This window comes from Electrona antarctica (genome assembly GCF_951216825.1).
Source record: "Electrona antarctica genome assembly, chromosome: 6".
Classification (NCBI taxonomy): Eukaryota; Metazoa; Chordata; class Actinopteri; order Myctophiformes; family Myctophidae; genus Electrona; species Electrona antarctica.
In genome coordinates, this window is record NC_136811.1 from 5,539,887 (window position 1) to 5,559,499 (window position 19,613).

Below are 19,613 nucleotides of genomic sequence, written 5' to 3' on the forward strand. Positions count from 1 at the left end.
CAGGACATGAGGAGAGGTGCAACATGCTGCCATACAGGGACCACCAGGACATGAGGAGAGGTGCAACATGCTGCCAGGGACTACCAGGACATGAGGAGAGGTGCAACATGCTGCCAGGGACCACCAGGACATGAGGAGAGGTGCAACATGCTGCCAGGGAGGGACCACCAGGACATGAGGAGAGGTGCAACATGCTGCCAGGGAGGGACCACCAGGACATGAGGAGAGGTGCAACATGCTGCCATACAGGGACCACCAGGACATGAGGAGAGGTGCAACATGCTGCCAGGGACCACCAGGACATGAGGAGAGGTGCAACATGCTGCCAGGGACCACCAGGACATGAGGAGAGATGCAACATGCTGCCAGGGACCACCAGGACATGAGGAGAGGTGTAACCTGCTGCCAGGGAGGGACCACCAGGACATGAGGAGAGGTGCAACATGCTGCCAGGGACCACCAGGACATGAGGAGAGGTACAACATGCTGCCATACAGGGACCACCAGGACATGAGGAGAGGTGCAACATGCTGCCAGGGAGGGACCACCAGGACATGAGGAGAGGTGCAACATGATGCCAGGGACCACCAGGACATGAGGAGAGGTGCAACATGCTGCCAGGGAGGGACCACCAGGACATGAGGAGAGGTGCAACATGCTGCCAGGGAGGGACCACCAGGACATGAGGAGAGGTGCAACATGCTGCCAGGGACCCAGGACATGAGGAGAGGTGCAACATGCTGCCAGGGACCACCAGGACATGAGGAGAGGTGCAACATGCTGCCATGGACCACCAGGACATGAGGAGAGGTGCAACATGCTGCCAGGGACCACCAGGACATGAGGAGAGGTGCAACATCCTGCCAGGGACCACCAGGACATGAGGAGAGGTGCAACATGCTGCCAGGGACCACCAGGACATGAGGAGAGGTGCAACATGCTGCCAGGGACCACCAGGACATGAGGAGAGGTGCAACATGCTTCCAGGGACCACCAGGACATGAGGAGAGGTGCAACATGCTGCCAGGGACCACCAGGACATGAGGAGAGGTGCAACATGCTGCCAGGGAGGGACCACCAGGACATGAGGAGAGGTGCAACATGCTGCCAGGGACCACCAGGACATGAGGAGAGGTGCAACATGCTGCCAGGGAGGGACCACCAGGACATGAGGAGAGGTGCAACATGCTGCCAGGGAGGGACCACCAGGACATGAGGAGAGGTGCAACATGCTGCCAGGGACCCAGGACATGAGGAGAGGTGCAACATGCTGCCAGGGACCACCAGGACATGAGGAGAGGTGCAACATGCTGCCAGGGACCACCAGGACATGAGGAGAGGTGTAACATGCTGCCATACAGGGACCACCAGGACATGAGGAGAGGTGCAACATGCTGCCATACAGGGACCACCAGGACATGAGGAGAGGTGCAACATGCTGCCAGGGAGGGACCACCAGGACATGAGGAGAGGTGCAACATGCTGCCAGGGACCCAGGACATGAGGAGAGGTGCAACATGCTGCCAGGGACCACCAGGACATGAGCAGAGGTGTAACATGGTGCCAGGGACCACCAGGACATGAGGAGAGGTGCAACATGCTGCCAGGGAGGGACCACCAGGACATGAGGAGAGGTGCAACATGCTGCCATACAGGGACCACCAGGACATGAGGAGAGGTGCAACATGCTGCCAGGGAGGGACCTCCAGGACATGAGAAGAGGTGCAACATGCTGCCAGGGAGGGACCACCAGGACATGAGGAGAGGTGCAACATGCTGCCAGGGACCACCAGGACATGATGAGAGGTGCAACATGCTGCCATACAGGGACCACCAGGACATGAGGAGAGGTGCAACATGCTGCCATACAGGGACCACCAGGACACGAGGAGAGGTGCAACATGCTGCCAGGGACTACCAGGACATGAGGAGAGGTGCAACATGCTGCCAGGGAGGGACCACCAGGACATGAGGAGAGGTGCAACATGCTGCCAGGGACCACCAGGACATGATGAGAGGTGCAACATGCTGCCATACAGGGACCACCAGGACATGAGGAGAGGTGCAACATGCTGCCATACAGGGACCACCAGGACACGAGGAGAGGTGCAACATGCTGCCAGGGACCACCAGGACATGAGGAGAGGTGCAACTTGCTGCCAGGGACCACCAGGACATGAGGAGAGGTGCAACATGTTGCCAGGGACCACCAGGACATGAGGAGAGGTGCAACATGCTGCCATACAGGGACCACCAGGACATGAGGAGAGGTGCAACATGCTGCCAGGGACCCAGGACATGAGGAGAGGTGCAACATGCTGCCAGGGACCACCAGGACATGAGGAGAGGTGCAACATGCTGCCAGGGACCACCAGGACATGAGGAGAGGTGCAACATGCTGCCAGGGACCACCAGGACATGAGGAGAGGTGCAACATGTTGCCAGGGACCACCAGGACATGAGGAGAGGTGCAACATGCTGCCATACAGGGACCACCAGGACATGAGGAGAGGTGCAACATGCTGCCAGGGACCACCAGGACATGAGGAGAGGTGCAACATAGTGCCATACAGGGACCACCAGGACATGAGGAGAGGTGCAACATGCTGCCAGGGACCACCAGGACATGAGGAGAGGTGCAACATGCTGCCATACAGGGACCACCAGGACATGAGGAGAGGTGCAACATGCTGCCAGGGACCACCAGGACATGAGGAGAGGTGCAACATGCTGCCAGGGACCACCAGGACATGAGGAGAGGTGCAACATGCTGCCATACAGGGACCACCAGGACACGAGGAGAGGTGCAACATGCTGCCAGGGACCACCAGGACATGAGGAGAGGTGCAACATGCTGCCAGGGACCACCAGGACATGAGGAGAGGTGCAACATGCTGCCAGGGAGGGACCACCAGGACATGAGGAGAGGTGCAACATGCTGCCAGGGACCACCAGGACATGAGGAGAGGTGCAACATGCTGCCATACAGGGACCACCAGGACATGAGGAGAGGTGCAACATGCTGCCATACAGGGACCACCAGGACATGAGGAGAGGTGCAACATGCTGCCATACAGGGACCACCAGGACATGAGGAGAGGTGCAACATGCTGCCAGGGACCACCAGGACATGAGGAGAGGTGCAACATGCTGCCAGGGACCACCAGGACATGAGGAGAGGTGCAACATGCTGCCAGGGACCACCAGAACATGAGGAGAGGTGCAACATGCTGCCAGGGAGGGACCACCAGGACATGAGGAGAGGTGCAACATGCTGCCAGGGACCACCAGGACATGAGGAGAGGTGCAACATGCTGCCATACAGGGACCACCAGGACATGAGGAGAGGTGCAACATGCTGCCATACAGGGACCACCAGGACATGAGGAGAGGTGCAACATGCTGCCAGGGACCACCAGGACATGAGGAGAGTTGCAACACGCTGCCAGGGACCACCAGGACATGAGGAGAGGTGCAACATGCTGCCATACAGGGACCACCAGGACATGAGGAGAGGTGCAACATGCTGCCATACAGGGACCACCAGGACATGAGGAGAGGTGCAACATGCTGCCATACAGGGACCACCAGGACATGAGGAGAGGTGCAACATGCTGCCAGGGAGGGACCACCAGGACATGAGAAGAGGTGCAACATGCTGCCAGGGACCACCAGGACATGAGGAGAGGTGCAACATGCTGCCAGGGAGGGACCACCAGGACATGAGGAGAGGTGCAACATGCTGCCAGGGACCCAGGACATGAGGAGAGGTGCAACATGCTGCCAGGGACCACCAGGACATGAGGAGAGGTGCAACATGCTGCCAGGGACCATCAGGACATGAGGAGAGGTGCAACATGCTGCCATACAGGGACCACCAGGACATGAGGAGAGGTGCAACATGCTGCCAGGGACCACCAGGACATGAGGAGAGGTGCAACATGCTGCCATACAGGGACCACCAGGACATGAGGAGAGGTGCAACATGCTGCCAGGGACCACCAGGACATGAGGAGAGGTGCAACATGCTGCCAGGGACCACCAGGACATGAGGAGAGGTGCAACATGCTGCCATACAGGGACCACCAGGACATGAGGAGAGGTGCAACATGCTGCCAGGGACCACCAGGACATGAGGAGAGGTGCAACATGCTGCCAGGGACCACCAGGACATGAGGAGAGGTGCAAAATGCTGCCAGGGAGGGACCACCAGGACATGAGGAGAGGTGCAACATGCTGCCAGGGACCACCAGGACATGAGGAGAGGTGCAACATGCTGCCATACAGGGACCACCAGGACATGAGGAGAGGTGCAACATGCTGCCATACAGGGACCACCAGGACATGAGGAGAGGTGCAACATGCTGCCAGGGACTACCAGGACATGAGGAGAGGTGCAACATGCTGCCAGGGACCACCAGGACATGAGGAGAGGTGCAACATGCTGCCAGGGAGGGACCACCAGGACATGAGGAGAGGTGCAACATGCTGCCAGGGAGGGACCACCAGGACATGAGGAGAGGTGCAACATGCTGCCATACAGGGACCACCAGGACATGAGGAGAGGTGCAACATGCTGCCAGGGACCACCAGGACATGAGGAGAGGTGCAACATGCTGCCAGGGACCACCAGGACATGAGGAGAGATGCAACATGCTGCCAGGGACCACCAGGACATGAGGAGAGGTGTAACCTGCTGCCAGGGAGGGACCACCAGGACATGAGGAGAGGTGCAACATGCTGCCAGGGACCACCAGGACATGAGGAGAGGTACAACATGCTGCCATACAGGGACCAACAGGACATGAGGAGAGGTGCAACATGCTGCCAGGGAGGGACCACCAGGACATGAGGAGAGGTGCAACATGATGCCAGGGACCACCAGGACATGAGGAGAGGTGCAACATGCTGCCAGGGAGGGACCACCAGGACATGAGGAGAGGTGCAACATGCTGCCAGGGAGGGACCACCAGGACATGAGGAGAGGTGCAACATGCTGCCAGGGACCCAGGACATGAGGAGAGGTGCAACATGCTGCCAGGGACCACCAGGACATGAGGAGAGGTGCAACATGCTGCCATGGACCACCAGGACATGAGGAGAGGTGCAACATGCTGCCAGGGACCACCAGGACATGAGGAGAGGTGCAACATCCTGCCAGGGACCACCAGGACATGAGGAGAGGTGCAACATGCTGCCAGGGACCACCAGGACATGAGGAGAGGTGCAACATGCTGCCAGGGACCACCAGGACATGAGGAGAGGTGCAACATGCTTCCAGGGACCACCAGGACATGAGGAGAGGTGCAACATGCTGCCAGGGACCACCAGGACATGAGGAGAGGTGCAACATGCTGCCAGGGAGGGACCACCAGGACATGAGGAGAGGTGCAACATGCTGCCAGGGACCACCAGGACATGAGGAGAGGTGCAACATGCTGCCAGGGAGGGACCACCAGGACATGAGGAGAGGTGCAACATGCTGCCAGGGAGGGACCACCAGGACATGAGGAGAGGTGCAACATGCTGCCAGGGACCCAGGACATGAGGAGAGGTGCAACATGCTGCCAGGGACCACCAGGACATGAGGAGAGGTGCAACATGCTGCCAGGGACCACCAGGACATGAGGAGAGGTGTAACATGCTGCCATACAGGGACCACCAGGACATGAGGAGAGGTGCAACATGCTGCCATACAGGGACCACCAGGACATGAGGAGAGGTGCAACATGCTGCCAGGGAGGGACCACCAGGACATGAGGAGAGGTGCAACATGCTGCCAGGGACCCAGGACATGAGGAGAGGTGCAACATGCTGCCAGGGACCACCAGGACATGAGCAGAGGTGTAACATGGTGCCAGGGACCACCAGGACATGAGGAGAGGTGCAACATGCTGCCAGGGAGGGACCACCAGGACATGAGGAGAGGTGCAACATGCTGCCATACAGGGACCACCAGGACATGAGGAGAGGTGCAACATGCTGCCAGGGAGGGACCTCCAGGACATGAGAAGAGGTGCAACATGCTGCCAGGGAGGGACCACCAGGACATGAGGAGAGGTGCAACATGCTGCCAGGGACCACCAGGACATGATGAGAGGTGCAACATGCTGCCATACAGGGACCACCAGGACATGAGGAGAGGTGCAACATGCTGCCATACAGGGACCACCAGGACACGAGGAGAGGTGCAACATGCTGCCAGGGACTACCAGGACATGAGGAGAGGTGCAACATGCTGCCAGGGAGGGACCACCAGGACATGAGGAGAGGTGCAACATGCTGCCAGGGACCACCAGGACATGATGAGAGGTGCAACATGCTGCCATACAGGGACCACCAGGACATGAGGAGAGGTGCAACATGCTGCCATACAGGGACCACCAGGACACGAGGAGAGGTGCAACATGCTGCCAGGGACCACCAGGACATGAGGAGAGGTGCAACTTGCTGCCAGGGACCACCAGGACATGAGGAGAGGTGCAACATGTTGCCAGGGACCACCAGGACATGAGGAGAGGTGCAACATGCTGCCATACAGGGACCACCAGGACATGAGGAGAGGTGCAACATGCTGCCAGGGACCCAGGACATGAGGAGAGGTGCAACATGCTGCCAGGGACCACCAGGACATGAGGAGAGGTGCAACATGCTGCCAGGGACCACCAGGACATGAGGAGAGGTGCAACATGCTGCCAGGGACCACCAGGACATGAGGAGAGGTGCAACATGTTGCCAGGGACCACCAGGACATGAGGAGAGGTGCAACATGCTGCCATACAGGGACCACCAGGACATGAGGAGAGGTGCAACATGCTGCCAGGGACCACCAGGACATGAGGAGAGGTGCAACATAGTGCCATACAGGGACCACCAGGACATGAGGAGAGGTGCAACATGCTGCCAGGGACCACCAGGACATGAGGAGAGGTGCAACATGCTGCCATACAGGGACCACCAGGACATGAGGAGAGGTGCAACATGCTGCCAGGGACCACCAGGACATGAGGAGAGGTGCAACATGCTGCCAGGGACCACCAGGACATGAGGAGAGGTGCAACATGCTGCCATACAGGGACCACCAGGACACGAGGAGAGGTGCAACATGCTGCCAGGGACCACCAGGACATGAGGAGAGGTGCAACATGCTGCCAGGGAGGGACCACCAGGACATGAGGAGAGGTGCAACATGCTGCCAGGGACCACCAGGACATGAGGAGAGGTGCAACATGCTGCCATACAGGGACCACCAGGACATGAGGAGAGGTGCAACATGCTGCCATACAGGGACCACCAGGACATGAGGAGAGGTGCAACATGCTGCCATACAGGGACCACCAGGACATGAGGAGAGGTGCAACATGCTGCCAGGGACCACCAGGACATGAGGAGAGGTGCAACATGCTGCCAGGGACCACCAGGACATGAGGAGAGGTGCAACATGCTGCCAGGGACCACCAGAACATGAGGAGAGGTGCAACATGCTGCCAGGGAGGGACCACCAGGACATGAGGAGAGGTGCAACATGCTGCCAGGGACCACCAGGACATGAGGAGAGGTGCAACATGCTGCCATACAGGGACCACCAGGACATGAGGAGAGGTGCAACATGCTGCCATACAGGGACCACCAGGACATGAGGAGAGGTGCAACATGCTGCCAGGGACCACCAGGACATGAGGAGAGTTGCAACACGCTGCCAGGGACCACCAGGACATGAGGAGAGGTGCAACATGCTGCCATACAGGGACCACCAGGACATGAGGAGAGGTGCAACATGCTGCCATACAGGGACCACCAGGACATGAGGAGAGGTGCAACATGCTGCCATACAGGGACCACCAGGACATGAGGAGAGGTGCAACATGCTGCCAGGGAGGGACCACCAGGACATGAGAAGAGGTGCAACATGCTGCCAGGGACCACCAGGACATGAGGAGAGGTGCAACATGCTGCCATACAGGGACCACCAGGACATGAGGAGAGGTGCAAAATGCTGCCAGGGAGGGACCACCAGGACATGAGGAGAGGTGCAACATGCTGCCAGGGACCACCAGGACATGAGGAGAGGTGCAACATGCTGCCAGGGAGGGACCACCAGGACATGAGGAGAGGTGCAACATGCTGCCAGGGAGGGACCACCAGGACATGAGGAGAGGTGCAACATGCTGCCAGGGACCCAGGACATGAGGAGAGGTGCAACATGCTGCCAGGGACCACCAGGACATGAGGAGAGGTGCAACATGCTGCCAGGGACCACCAGGACATGAGGAGAGGTGCAACATGCTGCCAGGGACCACCAGGACATGAGGAGAGGTGCAACATGCTGCCAGGGACCACCAGGACATGAGGAGAGGTGCAACATGCTGCCAGGGACCACCAGGACATGAGGAGAGGTGCAACATGCTGCCATACAGGGACCACCAGGACATGAGGAGAGGTGCAACATGCTGCCAGGGACCACCAGGACATGAGGAGAGGTGCAACATGCTGCCAGGGACCACCAGGACATGAGGAGAGGTGCAACATGCTGCCAGGGACCACCAGGACATGAGGAGAGGTGCAACATGCTGCCAGGGAGGGACCACCAGGACATGAGGAGAGGTGCAACATGCTGCCAGGTACCACCAGGACATGAGGAGAGGTGCAACATGCTGCCAGGGAGGGACCACCAGGACATGAGGAGAGGTGCAACATGCTGCCAGGGACCCAGGACATGAGGAGAGGTGCAACATGCTGCCAGGGACCACCAGGACATGAGGAGAGGTGCAACATGCTGCCAGGGACCACCAGGACATGAGGAGAGGTGCAACATGCTGCCATACAGGGACCACCAGGACATGAGGAGAGGTGCAACATGCTGCCATACAGGGACCACCAGGACATGAGGAGAGGTGCAACATGCTGCCAGGGAGGGACCACCAGGACATGAGGAGAGGTGCAACATGCTGCCAGGGACCCAGGACATGAGGAGAGGTGCAACATGCTGCCAGGGACCACCAGGACATGAGGAGAGGTGCAACATGCTGCCAGGGAGGGACCACCAGGACATGAGGAGAGGTGCAACATGCTGCCAGGGACCCAGGACATGAGGAGAGGTGCAACATGCTGCCAGGGACCCAGGACATGAGGAGAGGTGCAACATGCTGCCAGGGACCACCAGGACATGAGGAGAGGTGCAACATGCTGCCAGGGAGGGACCACCAGGACATGAGGAGAGGTGCAACATGCTGCCAGGGACCACCAGGACATGAGGAGAGGTGCAACATGCTGCCAGGGACCACCAGGACATGAGGAGTGGTGCAACATGCTGCCAGGGACCACCAGGACATGAGGAGAGGTGCAACATGCTGCCAGGGACCCAGGACATGAGGAGAGGTGCAACATGCTGCCAGGGACCACCAGGACATGAGGAGAGGTGCAACATGCTGCCAGGGAGGGACCACCAGGACATGAGGAGAGGTGCAACATGCTGCCAGGGACCCAGGACATGAGGAGAGGTGCAACATGCTGCCAGGGACCCAGGACATGAGGAGAGGTGCAACATGCTGCCAGGGACCACCAGGACATGAGGAGAGGTGCAACATGCTGCCAGGGAGGGACCACCAGGACATGAGGAGAGGTGCAACATGCTGCCAGGGACCACCAGGACATGAGGAGAGGTGCAACATGCTGCCAGGGACCACCAGGACATGAGGAGAGGTGCAACATGCTGCCAGGGAGGGACCACCAGGACATGAGGAGAGGTGCAACATGCTGCCATACAGGGACCACCGGGACATGAGGAGAGGTGCAACATGCTGCCAGGGAGGGACCACCAGGACATGAGGAGAGGTGCAACATGCTGCCAGGGACCCAGGACATGAGGAGAGGTGCAACATGCTGCCAGGGACCACCAGGACATGAGGAGAGGTGCAACATGCTGCCAGGGACCACCAGGACATGAGGAGAGGTGCAACATGCTGCCATACAGGGACCACCAGGACATGAGGAGAGGTGCAACATGCTGCCATACAGGGACCACCAGGACATGAGGAGAGGTGCAACATGCTGCCAGGGAGGGACCACCAGGACATGAGGAGAGGTGCAACATGCTGCCAGGTACCACCAGGACATGAGGAGAGGTGCAACATGCTGCCAGGGAGGGACCACCAGGCCATGAGGAGAGGTGCAACATGCTGCCAGGGACCCAGGACATGAGGAGAGGTGCAACATGCTGCCAGGGACCACCAGGACATGAGGAGAGGTGCAACATGCTGCCAGGGACCACCAGGACATGAGGAGAGGTGCAACATGCTGCCATACAGGGACCACCAGGACATGAGGAGAGGTGCAACATGCTACCATACAGGGACCACCAGGACATGAGGAGAGGTGCAACATGCTGCCAGGGAGGGACCACCAGGACATGAGGAGAGGTGCAACATGCTGCCAGGGACCCAGGACATGAGGAGAGGTGCAACATGCTGCCAGGGACCACCAGAACATGAGGAGAGGTGCAACATGCTGCCAGGGAGGGACCACCAGGACATGATGAGAGGTGCAACATGCTGCCAGGGACCCAGGACATGAGGAGAGGTGCAACATGCTGCCAGGGACCCAGGACATGAGGAGAGGTGCAACATGCTGCCAGGGACCACCAGGACATGAGGAGAGGTGCAACATGCTGCCAGGGAGGGACCACCAGGACATGAGGAGAGGTGCAACATGCTGCCATACAGGGACCACCGGGACATGAGGAGAGGTGCAACATGCTGCCAGGGAGGGACCACCAGGACATGAGGAGAGGTGCAACATGCTGCCAGGGAGGGACCACCAGGACATGAGGAGAGGTGCAACATGCTGCCATACAGGGACCACCGGGACATGAGGAGAGGTGCAACATGCTGCCAGGGAGGGACCACCAGGACATGAGGAGAGGTGCAACATGCTGCCAGGGACCCAGGACATGGGGAGAGGTGCAACATGCTGCCAGGGACCACCAGGACATGAGGAGAGGTGCAACATGCTGCCAGGGACCACCAGGACATGAGGAGAGGTGCAACATGCTGCCATACAGGGACCACCAGGACATGAGGAGAGGTGCAACATGCTGCCATACAGGGAACACCAGGACATGAGGAGAGGTGCAACATGCTGCCAGGGAGGGACCACCAGGACATGAGGAGAGGTGCAACATGCTACCATACAGGGACCACCAGGACATGAGGAGAGGTGCAACATGCTGCCAGGGAGGGACCACCAGGACATGAGGAGAGGTGCAACATGCTGCCAGGGACCCAGGACATGAGTATAGGTGCAACATGCTGCCAGGGACCACCAGAACATGAGGAGAGGTGCAACATGCTGCCAGGGAGGGACCACCAGGACATGAGGAGAGGTGCAACATGCTGCCAGGGACCCAGGAGATGAGGAGAGGTGCAACATGCTGCCAGGGACCCAGGACATGAGGAGAGGTGCAACATGCTGCCAGGGACCACCAGGACATGAGGAGAGGTGCAACATGCTGCCAGGGAGGGACCACCAGGACATGAGGAGAGGTGCAACATGCTGCCATACAGGGACCACCGGGACATGAGGAGAGGTGCAACATGCTGCCAGGGAGGGACCACCAGGACATGAGGAGAGGTGCAACATGCTGCCAGGGACCCAGGACATGGGGAGAGGTGCAACATGCTGCCAGGGACCACCAGGACATGAGGAGAGGTGCAACATGCTGCCAGGGAGGGACCACCAGGACATGAGGAGAGGTGCAACATGCTGCCATACAGGGACCACCGGGACATGAGGAGAGGTGCAACATGCTGCCAGGGAGGGACCACCAGGACATGAGGAGAGGTGCAACATGCTGCCAGGGACCCAGGACATGGGGAGAGGTGGAACATGCTGCCAGGGACCACCAGGACATGAGGAGAGGTGCAACATGCTGCCAGGGACCACCAGGACATGAGGAGAGGTGCAACATGCTGCCATACAGGGACCACCAGGACATGAGGAGAGGTGCAACATGCTGCCATACAGGGACCACCAGGACATGAGGAGAGGTGCAACATGCTGCCAGGGAGGGACCACCAGGACATGAGGAGAGGTGCAACATGCTGCCAGGTACCACCAGGACATGAGGAGAGGTGCAACATGCTGCCAGGGAGGGACCACCAGGACATGAGGAGAGGTGCAACATGCTGCCAGGGACCCAGGACATGAGGAGAGGTGCAACATGCTGCCAGGGACCACCAGGACATGAGGAGAGGTGCAACATGCTGCCAGGGACCACCAGGACATGAGGAGAGGTGCAACATGCTGCCATACAGGGACCACCAGGACATGAGGAGAGGTGCAACATGCTACCATACAGGGACCACCAGGACATGAGGAGAGGTGCAACATGCTGCCAGGGAGGGACCACCAGGACATGAGGAGAGGTGCAACATGCTGCCAGGGACCCAGGACATGAGGAGAGGTGCAACATGCTGCCAGGGACCACCAGAACATGAGGAGAGGTGCAACATGCTGCCAGGGAGGGACCACCAGGACATGAGGAGAGGTGCAACATGCTGCCAGGGACCCAGGACATGAGGAGAGGTGCAACATGCTGCCAGGGACCCAGGACATGAGGAGAGGTGCAACATGCTGCCAGGGACCACCAGGACATGAGGAGAGGTGCAACATGCTGCCAGGGAGGGACCACCAGGACATGAGGAGAGGTGCAACATGCTGCCATACAGGGACCACCGGGACATGAGGAGAGGTGCAACATGCTGCCAGGGAGGGACCACCAGGACATGAGGAGAGGTGCAACATGCTGCCAGGGAGGGACCACCAGGACATGAGGAGAGGTGCAACATGCTGCCATACAGGGACCACCGGGACATGAGGAGAGGTGCAACATGCTGCCAGGGAGGGACCACCAGGACATGAGGAGAGGTGCAACATGCTGCCAGGGACCCAGGACATGGGGAGAGGTGCAACATGCTGCCAGGGACCACCAGGACATGAGGAGAGGTGCAACATGCTGCCAGGGACCACCAGGACATGAGGAGAGGTGCAACATGCTGCCATACAGGGACCACCAGGACATGAGGAGAGGTGCAACATGCTGCCATACAGGGAACACCAGGACATGAGGAGAGGTGCAACATGCTGCCAGGGAGGGACCACCAGGACATGAGGAGAGGTGCAACATGCTACCATACAGGGACCACCAGGACATGAGGAGAGGTGCAACATGCTGCCAGGGAGGGACCACCAGGACATGAGGAGAGGTGCAACATGCTGCCAGGGACCCAGGACATGAGTATAGGTGCAACATGCTGCCAGGGACCACCAGAACATGAGGAGAGGTGCAACATGCTGCCAGGGAGGGACCACCAGGACATGAGGAGAGGTGCAACATGCTGCCAGGGACCCAGGAGATGAGGAGAGGTGCAACATGCTGCCAGGGACCCAGGACATGAGGAGAGGTGCAACATGCTGCCAGGGACCACCAGGACATGAGGAGAGGTGCAACATGCTGCCAGGGAGGGACCACCAGGACATGAGGAGAGGTGCAACATGCTGCCATACAGGGACCACCGGGCCATGAGGAGAGGTGCAACATGCTGCCAGGGAGGGACCACCAGGACATGAGGAGAGGTGCAACATGCTGCCAGGGACCCAGGACATGGGGAGAGGTGCAACATGCTGCCAGGGACCACCAGGACATGAGGAGACGGGCAACATGCTGCCAGGGAGGGACCACCAGGACATGAGGAGAGGTGCAACATGCTGCCATACAGGGACCACCGGGACATGAGGAGAGGTGCAACATGCTGCCAGGGAGGGACCACCAGGACATGAGGAGAGGTGCAACATGCTGCCAGGGACCCAGGACATGGGGAGAGGTGGAACATGCTGCCAGGGACCACCAGGACATGAGGAGAGGTGCAACATGCTGCCAGGGACCACCAGGACATGAGGAGAGGTGCAACATGCTGCCATACAGGGACCACCAGGACATGAGGAGAGGTGCAACATGCTGCCATACAGGGACCACCAGGACATGAGGAGAGGTGCAACATGCTGCCAGGGAGGGACCACCAGGACATGAGGAGAGGTGCAACATGCTGCCAGGTACCACCAGGACATGAGGAGAGGTGCAACATGCTGCCAGGGAGGGACCACCAGGACATGAGGAGAGGTGCAACATGCTGCCAGGGACCCAGGACATGAGGAGAGGTGCAACATGCTGCCAGGGACCACCAGGACATGAGGAGAGGTGCAACATGCTGCCAGGGACCACCAGGACATGAGGAGAGGTGCAACATGCTGCCATACAGGGACCACCAGGACATGAGGAGAGGTGCAACATGCTACCATACAGGGACCACCAGGACATGAGGAGAGGTGCAACATGCTGCCAGGGAGGGACCACCAGGACATGAGGAGAGGTGCAACATGCTGCCAGGGACCCAGGACATGAGGAGAGGTGCAACATGCTGCCAGGGAGGGACCACCAGGACATGAGGAGAGGTGCAACATGCTGCCATACAGGGACCACCGGGACATGAGGAGAGGTGCAACATGCTGCCAGGGAGGGACCACCAGGACATGAGGAGAGGTGCAACATGCTGCCAGGGACCCAGGACATGGGGAGAGGTGGAACATGCTGCCAGGGACCACCAGGACATGAGGAGAGGTGCAACATGCTGCCAGGGACCACCAGGACATGAGGAGAGGTGCAACATGCTGCCATACAGGGACCACCAGGACATGAGGAGAGGTGCAACATGCTGCCATACAGGGACCACCAGGACATGAGGAGAGGTGCAACATGCTGCCAGGGAGGGACCACCAGGACATGAGGAGAGGTGCAACATGCTGCCAGGTACCACCAGGACATGAGGAGAGGTGCAACATGCTGCCAGGGAGGGACCACCAGGACATGAGGAGAGGTGCAACATGCTGCCAGGGACCCAGGACATGAGGAGAGGTGCAACATGCTGCCAGGGACCACCAGGACATGAGGAGAGGTGCAACATGCTGCCAGGGACCACCAGGACATGAGGAGAGGTGCAACATGCTGCCATACAGGGACCACCAGGACATGAGGAGAGGTGCAACATGCTACCATACAGGGACCACCAGGACATGAGGAGAGGTGCAACATGCTGCCAGGGAGGGACCACCAGGACATGAGGAGAGGTGCAACATGCTGCCAGGGACCCAGGACATGAGGAGAGGTGCAACATGCTGCCAGGGACCACCAGAACATGAGGAGAGGTGCAACATGCTGCCAGGGAGGGACCACCAGGACATGAGGAGAGGTGCAACATGCTGCCAGGGACCCAGGACATGAGGAGAGGTGCAACATGCTGCCAGGGACCCAGGACATGAGGAGAGGTGCAACATGCTGCCAGGGACCACCAGGACATGAGGAGAGGTGCAACATGCTGCCAGGGAGGGACCACCAGGACATGAGGAGAGGTGCAACATGCTGCCATACAGGGACCACCGGGACATGAGGAGAGGTGCAACATGCTGCCAGGGAGGGACCACCAGGACATGAGGAGAGGTGCAACATGCTGCCAGGGAGGGACCACCAGGACATGAGGAGAGGTGCAACATGCTGCCATACAGGGACCACCGGGACATGAGGAGAGGTGCAACATGCTGCCAGGGAGGGACCACCAGGACATGAGGAGAGGTGCAACATGCTGCCAGGGACCCAGGACATGGGGAGAGGTGCAACATGCTGCCAGGGACCACCAGGACATGAGGAGAGGTGCAACATGCTGCCAGGGACCACCAGGACATGAGGAGAGGTGCAACATGCTGCCATACAGGGACCACCAGGACATGAGGAGAGGTGCAACATGCTGCCATACAGGGAACACCAGGACATGAGGAGAGGTGCAACATGCTGCCAGGGAGGGACCACCAGGACATGAGGAGAGGTGCAACATGCTACCATACAGGGACCACCAGGACATGAGGAGAGGTGCAACATGCTGCCAGGGAGGGACCACCAGGACATGAGGAGAGGTGCAACATGCTGCCAGGGACCCAGGACATGAGTATAGGTGCAACATGCTGCCAGGGACCACCAGAACATGAGGAGAGGTGCAACATGCTGCCAGGGAGGGACCACCAGGACATGAGGAGAGGTGCAACATGCTGCCAGGGACCCAGGAGATGAGGAGAGGTGCAACATGCTGCCAGGGACCCAGGACATGAGGAGAGGTGCAACATGCTGCCAGGGACCACCAGGACATGAGGAGAGGTGCAACATGCTGCCAGGGAGGGACCACCAGGACATGAGGAGAGGTGCAACATGCTGCCATACAGGGACCACCGGGCCATGAGGAGAGGTGCAACATGCTGCCAGGGAGGGACCACCAGGACATGAGGAGAGGTGCAACATGCTGCCAGGGACCCAGGACATGGGGAGAGGTGCAACATGCTGCCAGGGACCACCAGGACATGAGGAGACGGGCAACATGCTGCCAGGGAGGGACCACCAGGACATGAGGAGAGGTGCAACATGCTGCCATACAGGGACCACCGGGACATGAGGAGAGGTGCAACATGCTGCCAGGGAGGGACCACCAGGACATGAGGAGAGGTGCAACATGCTGCCAGGGACCCAGGACATGGGGAGAGGTGGAACATGCTGCCAGGGACCACCAGGACATGAGGAGAGGTGCAACATGCTGCCAGGGACCACCAGGACATGAGGAGAGGTGCAACATGCTGCCATACAGGGACCACCAGGACATGAGGAGAGGTGCAACATGCTGCCATACAGGGACCACCAGGACATGAGGAGAGGTGCAACATGCTGCCAGGGAGGGACCACCAGGACATGAGGAGAGGTGCAACATGCTGCCAGGTACCACCAGGACATGAGGAGAGGTGCAACATGCTGCCAGGGAGGGACCACCAGGACATGAGGAGAGGTGCAACATGCTGCCAGGGACCCAGGACATGAGGAGAGGTGCAACATGCTGCCAGGGACCACCAGGACATGAGGAGAGGTGCAACATGCTGCCAGGGACCACCAGGACATGAGGAGAGGTGCAACATGCTGCCATACAGGGACCACCAGGACATGAGGAGAGGTGCAACATGCTACCATACAGGGACCACCAGGACATGAGGAGAGGTGCAACATGCTGCCAGGGAGGGACCACCAGGACATGAGGAGAGGTGCAACATGCTGCCAGGGACCCAGGACATGAGGAGAGGTGCAACATGCTGCCAGGGACCACCAGAACATGAGGAGAGGTGCAACATGCTGCCAGGGAGGGACCACCAGGACATGAGGAGAGGTGCAACATGCTGCCAGGGACCCAGGACATGAGGAGAGGTGCAACATGCTGCCAGGGACCCAGGACATGAGGAGAGGTGCAACATGCTGCCAGGGACCACCAGGACATGAGGAGAGGTGCAACATGCTGCCAGGGACCACCAGGACATGAGGAGAGGTGCAACATGCTGCCAGGGAGGGACCACCAGGACATGAGGAGAGGTGCAACATGCTGCCAGGAAGGGACCACCAGGACATGAGGAGAGGTGCAACATGCTGCCATACAGGGACCACCGGGACATGAGGAGAGGTGCAACATGCTGCCAGGGAGGGACCACCAGGACATGAGGAGAGGTGCAACATGCTGCCAGGGACCCAGGACATGGGGAGAGGTGCAACATGCTGCCAGGGACCACCAGGACATGAGGAGAGGTGCAACATGCTGCCAGGGACCACCAGGACATGAGGAGAGGTGCAACATGCTGCCATACAGGGACCACCAGGACATGAGGAGAGGTGCAACATGCTACCATACAGGGACCACCAGGACATGAGGAGAGGTGCAACATGCTGCCAGGGAGGGACCACCAGGACATGAGGAGAGGTGCAACATGCTGCCAGGGACCCAGGACATGAGGAGAGGTGCAACATGCTGCCAGGGAGGGACCACCAGGACATGAGGAGAGGTGCAACATGCTGCCATACAGGGACCACCGGGACATGAGGAGAGGTGCAACATGCTGCCAGGGAGGGACCACCAGGACATGAGGAGAGGTGCAACATGCTGCCAGGGACCCAGGACATGGGGAGAGGTGGAACATGCTGCCAGGGACCACCAGGACATGAGGAGAGGTGCAACATGCTGCCAGGGACCACCAGGACATGAGGAGAGGTGCAACATGCTGCCATACAGGGACCACCAGGACATGAGGAGAGGTGCAACATGCTGCCATACAGGGACCACCAGGACATGAGGAGAGGTGCAACATGCTGCCAGGGAGGGACCACCAGGACATGAGGAGAGGTGCAACATGCTGCCAGGTACCACCAGGACATGAGGAGAGGTGCAACATGCTGCCAGGGAGGGACCACCAGGACATGAGGAGAGGTGCAACATGCTGCCAGGGACCCAGGACATGAGGAGAGGTGCAACATGCTGCCAGGGACCACCAGGACATGAGGAGAGGTGCAACATGCTGCCAGGGACCACCAGGACATGAGGAGAGGTGCAACATGCTGCCATACAGGGACCACCAGGACATGAGGAGAGGTGCAACATGCTACCATACAGGGACCACCAGGACATGAGGAGAGGTGCAACATGCTGCCAGGGAGGGACCACCAGGACATGAGGAGAGGTGCAACATGCTGCCAGGGACCCAGGACATGAGGAGAGGTGCAACATGCTGCCAGGGACCACCAGAACATGAGGAGAGGTGCAACATGCTGCCAGGGAGGGACCACCAGGACATGAGGAGAGGTGCAACATGCTGCCAGGGACCCAGGACATGAGGAGAGGTGCAACATGCTGCCAGGGACCCAGGACATGAGGAGAGGTGCAACATGCTGCCAGGGACCACCAGGACATGAGGAGAGGTGCAACATGCTGCCAGGGAGGGACCACCAGGACATGAGGAGAGGTGCAACATGCTGCCATACAGGGACCACCGGGACATGAGGAGAGGTGCAACATGCTGCCAGGGAGGGACCACCAGGACATGAGGAGAGGTGCAACATGCTGCCAGGGAGGGACCACCAGGACATGAGGAGAGGTGCAACATGCTGCCATACAGGGACCACCGGGACATGAGGAGAGGTGCAACATGCTGCCAGGGAGGGACCACCAGGACATGAGGAGAGGTGCAACATGCTGCCAGGGACCCAGGACATGGGGAGAGGTGCAACATGCTGCCAGGGACCACCAGGACATGAGGAGAGGTGCAACATGCTGCCAGGGACCACCAGGACATGAGGAGAGGTGCAACATGCTGCCATACAGGGACCACCAGGACATGAGGAGAGGTGCAACATGCTGCCATACAGGGAACACCAGGACATGAGGAGAGGTGCAACATGCTGCCAGGGAGGGACCACCAGGACATGAGGAGAGGTGCAACATGCTACCATACAGGGACCACCAGGACATGAGGAGAGGTGCAACATGCTGCCAGGGAGGGACCACCAGGACATGAGGAGAGGTGCAACATGCTGCCAGGGACCCAGGACATGAGTATAGGTGCAACATGCTGCCAGGGACCACCAGAACATGAGGAGAGGTGCAACATGCTGCCAGGGAGGGACCACCAGGACATGAGGAGAGGTGCAACAT